This window comes from Leucopleurus acutus (assembly GCF_964270905.1).
Source record: "Leucopleurus acutus genome assembly, chromosome: X".
Classification (NCBI taxonomy): domain Eukaryota; kingdom Metazoa; phylum Chordata; class Mammalia; order Artiodactyla; family Delphinidae; genus Leucopleurus; species Leucopleurus acutus.
In genome coordinates, this window is record NC_139148.1 from 112,833,386 (window position 1) to 112,841,959 (window position 8,574).

An 8,574-nucleotide genomic window follows, 5' to 3' on the forward strand; every position below is an offset into this window, starting at 1 on the left:
TCCACCAAACCTCCATTGCTTTGGTAAGTCATTGAATCATTCAATCAACAAATAATTATTTTGCATCTTTGCAGAGCACCATGCTAGGGGACATTAAGAGTAATAAGGATGATGTTATTCCAGTCTTCAAGGGTCTTGATTAACTACCTTTTCAAGTGAGTAGAACAGTCAATAGCTTCTCTAGGATTTTAGAGATTGTTCTGATCAGTGGAGAGGCAGATGATCTAAGAAACCACAGAAGGTGAGGTGAATGTGCATGAACCCTGAGGAGACACACAGTGAAGGGCACCTAAGTTTGTATGGGAAGGGTATGGTGACTACGTGTGTATGTAGGTGTGTGTGTGTGTGTGTGTACACATGGGCACATTGGGCACGTGCACATAATGAAACCAAAAACCTTAACACCAACAGGTATTTCTATACCACACATACAGAAAGAGAGAGACAGACAAAGAGACACAGACAGAGAGATAGACTTTTGTGTCAAACAAATTTGGGTCTTTAGAATGTTCCCCTAAAAGGCTTGGTAGAATAGCCTGAGGGAGTCACTTGTCTGGCAAACTTAATTTTACCATGCAAGGATTAACCTGGTATTCCCAAGGGCTTTAGGCTATAGGACCTCAGGGGTGGTCCCTGCTCTGTTGGCTATTTCTCTGGAAGGAGGGAGCAGCAGTGGTCTGAGCCCCCAAGTACAAAGCCTAGTGCTTGGCTTCCTTCACAGAAGCCCAGGCTGCTCTGAGAAAAAAGACTCCCTGTGGATGGTGAGGGCCATTAGGTCCTTTTAGCATATACCCACTGACTCATAAGCCTCCTCACTGCCTTTTTAACATCCTTGTTTCTCAAGCTCTACACGGTGGGGTTGAGCATGGGAGTGACCACAGTATAGAACAGGGAGAAGATCTTGTTCAGGGCAACAGCCTGGGTTGCTGTGGGAATGGCATACACTGTTTCCAGTGTTCCATAGTACAGAGTGACCAATATGAGGTGGGAAGAGCAGGTGGAGAAGGCCCATTGCTTTCCTGCAGCTGATGGAATCCTGAAGACAGCAGCAACAATGTGGATATAGGAGGCTACAGTGAGTAGGAAGGGCACCATAGTGACAAAGGAGGCCAGTAGGAAAGTGATTTCCTCCACTGTCTCAGTATCAGAACAGACCAGCTACAGCACAGGGGTCAGGTCACAGAATAAATGGTCAGACTTATAGGCTGGACAGAAGGGCAGCTGGAGAGTCATGGTAACAGTGACCACAGGGGTTAGGAACTCACCCAGCCAAGACCCACCTGCAAGCAGGATACATGTGTAGAGGTTCATGAGGGATGGGTACTGGAGGAGGCTGCAGATAGCAAATTAGCGGTCATAAGACATGGCTGCCAGAAGAAAGTGCTCAACTACTGCCATGGAACCGAAGAAGTAAAACTGGACCACACATCCTACAAAGGAAATCACCTGGGGACCTAAGAGAAGGGTCTGCAGCGTCTTAGGGGCAATGGAGGTAGTGTACCAGATCTTAAAGGAGAAATTGGACAGAAAGAAGTACATGGGGGTTTGGATGCTGCAATCAAGGGAAATGACTATAAGGATAAGGACCTTCCCCAGCAAGGTCACTACATAGGTTCCCAGAAATATCCCCCAAAGAAAAAACTGTAACCCATGGAGACTCCCAAATCCCAGGAGGAGAAATTCATTGAGAATGGTCAGATTACCCATATCTGTGACATTCACGCATTATACCTGAGGAAAGGAGAGAAATATAGCCAGTTAGAAAAAGAGCCATGCTACTGGAGGGGGGCAACAGTACCAGATATGCCATATATTATAAAACTCAAAGACCCTGTCTTTTCTCCTCTGGAATAAATTTTCTGTTTTGTTCTACTAGGTGTATTTACCTAATAGTTATAGTGAAATCAGAAGCTATGCCTTGGAGAGTTAACAGAGAGGGTGTCTCCTTTGCTGTTTTCCACTCTTTTTCTTGACATAACCTGTGATGAATCTACCTTTGGGATTCTCACAGTGGGAGGCAAACACCTCTTTTTTTTTTTTTGCGGTACACGGGCCTCTCACTGCTGTGGCCTCTCCCGTTGCGGAGCACAGGCTCCGGACGCGCAGGCTCAGCGGCCATGGCTCACGGGCCCAGCCGCTCCACGGAACGTGGGATCTTCCCGGACCGGGGCACGAACCCGTGTCCCCCGCATCGGCAGGCGGACTCTCAACCACTGCGCCACCAGGGAAGCCCGCTCACAGTGGGAGGCAAACACCTCTTAATGGGGACATGGTGCGGAAGCTTCTCTGAACTTCTGAAACTCAGCTTTTAAGACTCAATGGAAATGTGAGTCCAAAATGTTAAAGTAGAATTAGAATTCACACCACCCTATCTCCCCCCGAACCCCTAAGTCAGGGTGGGTTTCACCAGGAACGTAATTGGAGGGAGGAGGGGAATTCAGAACTACTGATCTTAAAGTATGTGTAAGAAAAATAAGAGTTTCTACCAGGCTCTGGGGACATGGAGCTGACTGCTTCCATGGCATCAAATTCCTATGGAAATTGGGGGTAAAATGTATGTAAAGTTATTCACTTGAAATGTTAGAGAAAAATTATGTTCCATCCTTCATAAATGAAAATGACATTCCTGACTCACAAGCAGTAGGATGTGCATTTAGAGTTATTTTTTTTTCCAGCAGCGGGGATGGGTTAACAGTGAGTCATGGACGCCGTTCCTCCATCCCCACAAGCACACCCCCACCCCCCAGCTCAAAGACCCAGAGTTGTTAAATGGTTGTCTGGTCTTAGCGCCTGAGCTGTGTGATAGGATTAACAATCAATCTGTGCTGTGGCCTAAATTAGGGGTAAGTGTGAGGCCACAGTTAGCAGCTTGGTTCAGTTGGTGTTCTAGGCTGAAGGCTCAATCTGAGGCCAGGGAATAAAAGCCATCTTTGCTGCTTTGCTTGGGGTAATGACAATGTGTCCCTAAAAGATTACAGTTAAGTCATATTTTTGTAAATGAAGTCCTATTTTAAATCCAGTTGGAGAACTGGCTATTCAAAGGACTCTTGTTAAGAATGCTTCTGTGACATGAAAGAATTTCTCCATAATTTATCCTTTGTACCGATATGGGTTGTTAATACACAGGGCTTGTGTAAAGGAAGGTCCACCTATAATGGGGGTATCCAGGACACTTAGGGAGCCTAAGGTGGTACTGAATGTAATTACAGTGTGTAAGGAAAATCAGTCAGTAACTAGAGTTGTCCCTGGGGGTGATAACTGCTTCCTAATTGTGGGATTAAGCTGTAGTGTCCTATTACTTACCATTTTACCTTGTCTTCAGAGACTGGCAGCCAGCATTGAGAACCAAAATTAACATCATTAGATTTTTATCATTCAATCCCAAGTCTCATTAATTAACAATGAATAAACTTGATTTTCCCTTTTTGGTTTACAGGTGTGCTCCTTGGTGTCTCCAAATTCAAAGGCACACCAGTTTCCCTAAATCCTTGCCCATCCTCTCTTTTCTTGCAGTGAAGACAGAGTAATGATATCGTAAAAGAGAAGTTTCAACTCAGAATTCTATTCATTCTTTCGTTCAGTCATCTATTCACTCACCACGTAGTTTTGGACACCTACTATGTGTCATATATTGGGCTAGGTAGGCATTGGAGATAAAATTATGAACAGGAAAGTCATGGTCTCAATGTTTCCAGAGCTTATATCCTACTAGCGGAAGTGGTCTCAAAAATAACTGTAAAACTAGTATTGTGATCAATTCTATGTGGGTATTAATATAAAATACAGGGTCTTAATATAAAAAACAGTATGGGGAGAGGTGACCTTGTTTTGGCAAAATGGTCAGGGAAGATCTCTCTGAAGAAGAAGTCATATTTAAGCTGAGATCTGATGAATATGGAGAAGCCAGCTATGAGAACAGTCAGAGGGGAGGTATTACAGGTAGAGAGGCAACATGTGCAAAGGCCCTGAGTGAGATAAGCACTTGAATACTGGAAGAATAAAACATACAAGCAAACAGCAAAAAACAACTGTGGCTGGAGGGCAACAGGTAAGGCAGTTGAGGGAAAGAGTGATAGGAGGTGAATTTGTAGAATGCATATCTGATTTACAATTTGAAAAGATCCCTCAAGCTTCTATGTGGAGAATGGACGGTAAAGGGCTAAAAGGGAAGGTGAGAAAACTGGTGAGGAAGCTAATATATTAATACAGGTAAGAAATGGTAGGATCAAGTTGGGACGGATAAGGTGGATTAATTTTAAGGCTTTTTACATAGTAGAATTGATATATATTTTCATACTTTTCTGTATGCATATTATACATTTTATTTAAAAAGTTTACTTTAATGAAATGACATAGATTGCAGATGAATTGCATTAGAAGAGGGCATGAAGAACAGGAAGGAATTAAGGATGAATCTCAGGCTTTTGGCCTAAGCAACTGCATACATGATCATCTCTTTTCCTGAGATGGGAGGACCAAGTAGGTAATTTAGTTTGAGGGGAATTTTCTTTTGCCTTCCTTCCTTCCTTCCTTCCTTCCTTCCTTCCTTCCTTCCTTCCTTCCTTCCTTCCTTCCTCCCTCCCTCCCTCCCTCCCTCCCTCCCTCCCTCCCTCCCTCCCTCCCTTCCTTCCTTCCTTCCTTCCTTCCTTCCTTCCTTTCTTCCTTCCTTTTTGTTAGATCTAGTGGGTTATGATCCATTGCTAGGATGACAGTTTCAATCCTCATATGGGTCAGTAATCTGGTAACAGACTGAGCCCTGGCCCTGAGAGACAGGGCTCTCACTGTGGCCACACAACAAGCTTAAGTAAAAGTCTGACAAACTCTTGTCCTTGGTCTCAAAAGGGACAAGGGAAGAGAGTGAAAGTGTCTGTATAACCTTTACTCACTCTGTAAAAATTGCTCAAAGCACAGGGTTAGCAACTGCATATTGGGAGCATCCTGTGCATACAAAGCACAGGAAAGCACAATTCCATGGAGGACTGTTAGACTCTCTTCAGTGTGGGTCTCCAAGAAACCTTCATTAATGGCAACCCATCTACCCAGAGCTTTCAATTATCTGAGATTTAAAAAAAAATTCTTTTGTCTCATTTTGCCTTTGTGTGAAAGAGAGAGGTAATGAAACAAGCTTAGTCAAGAAAACAATTTTCAGATTTCCCGGGGTTGGAATACATTCAGTTCTACTCTTTCTCTCTTCATTTCATTTGTAGTTCTGGCCAATCAGAATTAATGCTCAGAATAATGGCTGGAGGCTCTGAAAGATCTTCAATCAGTAAAGAGTGATTCAAGTATATCATTATACTTCATTTACTAAGTTGCGACAGTGGACTCAGATATCTTAGTGGAATATTGTTTTTAGCAAATACAGTGGAAAACAGCTTTGCTCTTACCCTTCAGTTACCCAGAAAATCTAATTAAACATATACCCTTTCCCCCTTTCCCTTGACGTTCCCTTAATCAGGACTTGTCTTGGCATTAATTCTTCTATATCCTTATAATTACCAAAAGGTATTCATTAACATGAAAAATTGGTGCCCAGTGTAAAATAAAATCCCCCAAATTTACCTCCCCCCACGATCTCCAAGATGCTAATAGTTGCAGAAGCACAATAATAAAATTGAAAGTGTAGCAACATAACTAGGGAATGAGAGACTAGGGAAAGAGCTCAAACTCATTACCTCTTCTAGAGTCAATCCAGGAAAATCTCTTGGAAAAGAGGGTAGTGAGGAGGAATCCAAAGAATGGCTGAAGATTAACTTCTGGAAGGGAGAAATATACAGCTTGATAAGGAGAGCAATGATCTGGCTATACCTATCATATACCATCTGATCCAGCAATCCCACTGCTGAGTATATACCTAAAGGAAATGAAACCAATATCTCAAAGAGATATCTGCATCCCCATGTTAATTGCAGCAATGTTCATTACAGCCAAGATATAGAAACAACCTAAATGTCCACTGGTGGATAAACAAATAAATAAAATGTGGTCTATACATACAATGGAATATTATTCAGCCTTAAAAAAGAAGGAAATTCCTGTCATTTGCAACAACATAGCTGAACCTAGAGGGCATTATGCTAAGTGAAATAAGTCAGACAGAGAAAGATAGATGCTGTATGATCTCACTTACATGTGGAATCTAAAAAAGATGAGCTGATAGACCAGAGACTACAGACGTGGTTACCAGGGGCTGGGTGTGTAGGGTGGGGAAGATGGGAAGATGTTGGTCAAAGGGTACAAACTTTCAGTTATAAGATGAATAATGTACAGCATGGTGACTATAGTTAATAATACTGCATTGTATACTTGAATTCTCTAAGAGCGTAGATTTTAGGTGCTCTCACCACAAAAAAAGAAGGTAACTACATGAGGTGATGGGTGTGTTAACTAACTTGATTGTGGTAATCATTTCATAATGTATACATATATTAAATCATCATATCATACATTCTAAAACAGTTAGAAACCCAGTGCTCTCCCTTTCTTCAGACCCCCAACTCTATCCATTTTTTAAAAAGTAAGGAACAAACACATGACATGCAAATGTGTCCTTAGCTCTTTTTTCTCCCCAAAGTTATACTATACTGATATCAGGGGCAGTTGTTTAATGATATCAGGGATAATTGGTAGGTACAGAAGGTCATCTTGGTAGCCCTGTCCTCACTCTTTAGGTCATCCTTTTGTCTAAATACATATAAACCTGTTGCTGAAAGTGATATCTGAGAGATACTAGGCTGGTGAGCAGGAAAACTACCCAGAGACAGTCTTTGAAAAAGCAGAGCAGAGAAGAAATCCTTAACTAGTACTATACTAGCTCTTCTACCAATAGATGAAGTTGGGGTTTTTTTTTTGATCAACTCTGTCTATAAGTAGTGCCTTTCTTGAATAATTCAAATTTGTGCCATGCAGCAGGAAAATTTGATTATAAGTTTATTTTCCTTTGAGCACAACTTGTGGAACATTATAGACAGATCCTTTTTAAAGGAATTGTACATTAATACAAGAAACCCCTTGGTGTCCAGGGGAATGATTTTGTTATTTGTGTTCTTGCACCTTGAGACCTAGACATAGGCGTTATTGAAACCAGGAGACAGGCATTGCTGAGATGGCTGAAACAAACATTACTGAGACCCAGAAACAGACTGGGAGATAGGCATTATTGAGACCTGGTGACAGATATTTCTAATTCAACTATATTCTTTGGTGCCAAATACTTTCCCCCTGTTCTGTTCCATTTGTCAACACGACAGACAATGAAATGGGCCAGGAAATATCTTGGGCCAAATGATATGTGATGTGTCATTGTGTGACATACCTAGCCTAAATGTGAAGAATGGCAACGATTATCCTAGTAAGTTGTGCAAAGAATAACAGGCTCATACTTTTGGTCCCAAACTGTCAAGATATTTCATATAAAAATTTGAGAGTCTAAATAATCTGTATAAACACCTAAGTTTCCCTTTACCTCAACATAGACTCTCATTATGGTTGTTACTTTATAGCAAAAATCCGAAATTGGTGGAATTCAGAAAACATTCTGTCAATAAACCATTCTAGAGAAAAAAAAATGGTCTCCACAATACCAAATACTCAGTTTGAATGAGGAGTTTACTTTTTAACCTGTTTTATATATATATATATATATATATATATTTTGTGTGTGTGTGTGGTACGCGGGCCTCTCACTGTTGTGGCCTCTCCTGTTGAGGAGCACAGGCTCCGGACGCGCAGGCTCAGCGGCCACGGCTCACGGGCCCAGCCGCTCCGCAGCATGTGGGATCTCCCCAGACAGGGGCACGAACCCGTGTCCCCTGTATCGGCAGGCGGACTCTCAACCACTGCACCACCAGGGAAGCCCCCCTGTTATATTTTTTTAATTGACTTCTCATGTTCGTCTTGTCCTCTGAGTCAAGAAATAGCATTTGCTAGACTTTCTATGCCTGCTCCATTTCCTTATATCCAGGAGAACTGAAACATCTAGATCCATCATTCTAATTCTTATCTGCTCATATGCTCATGGTGTTACGCATTTGAATAGTGGTAACATTTCTTTTCTTGCCTCTTTCACTCGTAGTCCTGCTGTTTGACTCTAACAATGGAGAAAACCTCAGTACCCCTCCTACTCACTGCTTTCTAATCCCCATTTTGTAGCATTCAAGAGCACTATCTGTCACCACTCACATTTTCTTTTTCTTTTTGAAGCTTTCTGCTCCTAGACTCCTCTTCTTCACTGATCATGACAGATTTACAGTGGTTAGGAAGCTGCAATAGTCACAGTGACGAGGTATCTTTGGTCTGTACCAAAGGCTTTATCATGTCACAGGGAAGGAGTATATTGTAGTAGTTAAGAGCATGGTCTTTTGTGTCAGATAGACCTGAGTCTGTGTTCTGGCTCCACCACATACTCTCTGTGTGACTCTGGGCAAGTAACTTAACCTCGTGGTGCTTCAATTTTCTCAGCTGCAAAATAGAGAATAATTATAATAATAAAACTACCTTAGAGTGTTTTCATTAGAGTTGAATGAGAAAATCTATATGAAGTTTTGGTGAGGTGCTCAGCACTCTGTAAGTGCT

The 8,574-nt window shown here is 41.9% G+C and overlaps 1 pseudogene across 1 annotated transcript; it reads right to left on the minus strand.

The window, feature by feature from the left end:
* Positions 1 to 771: 771 nt before the first annotated feature.
* LOC309978633 (olfactory receptor 6N1-like) lies at positions 772 to 1,707 on the minus strand (annotated as a pseudogene). The gene has a single exon. The product of its transcript is annotated as an olfactory receptor 6N1-like (transcript).
* Positions 1,708 to 8,574: the final 6,867 nt, after the last annotated feature.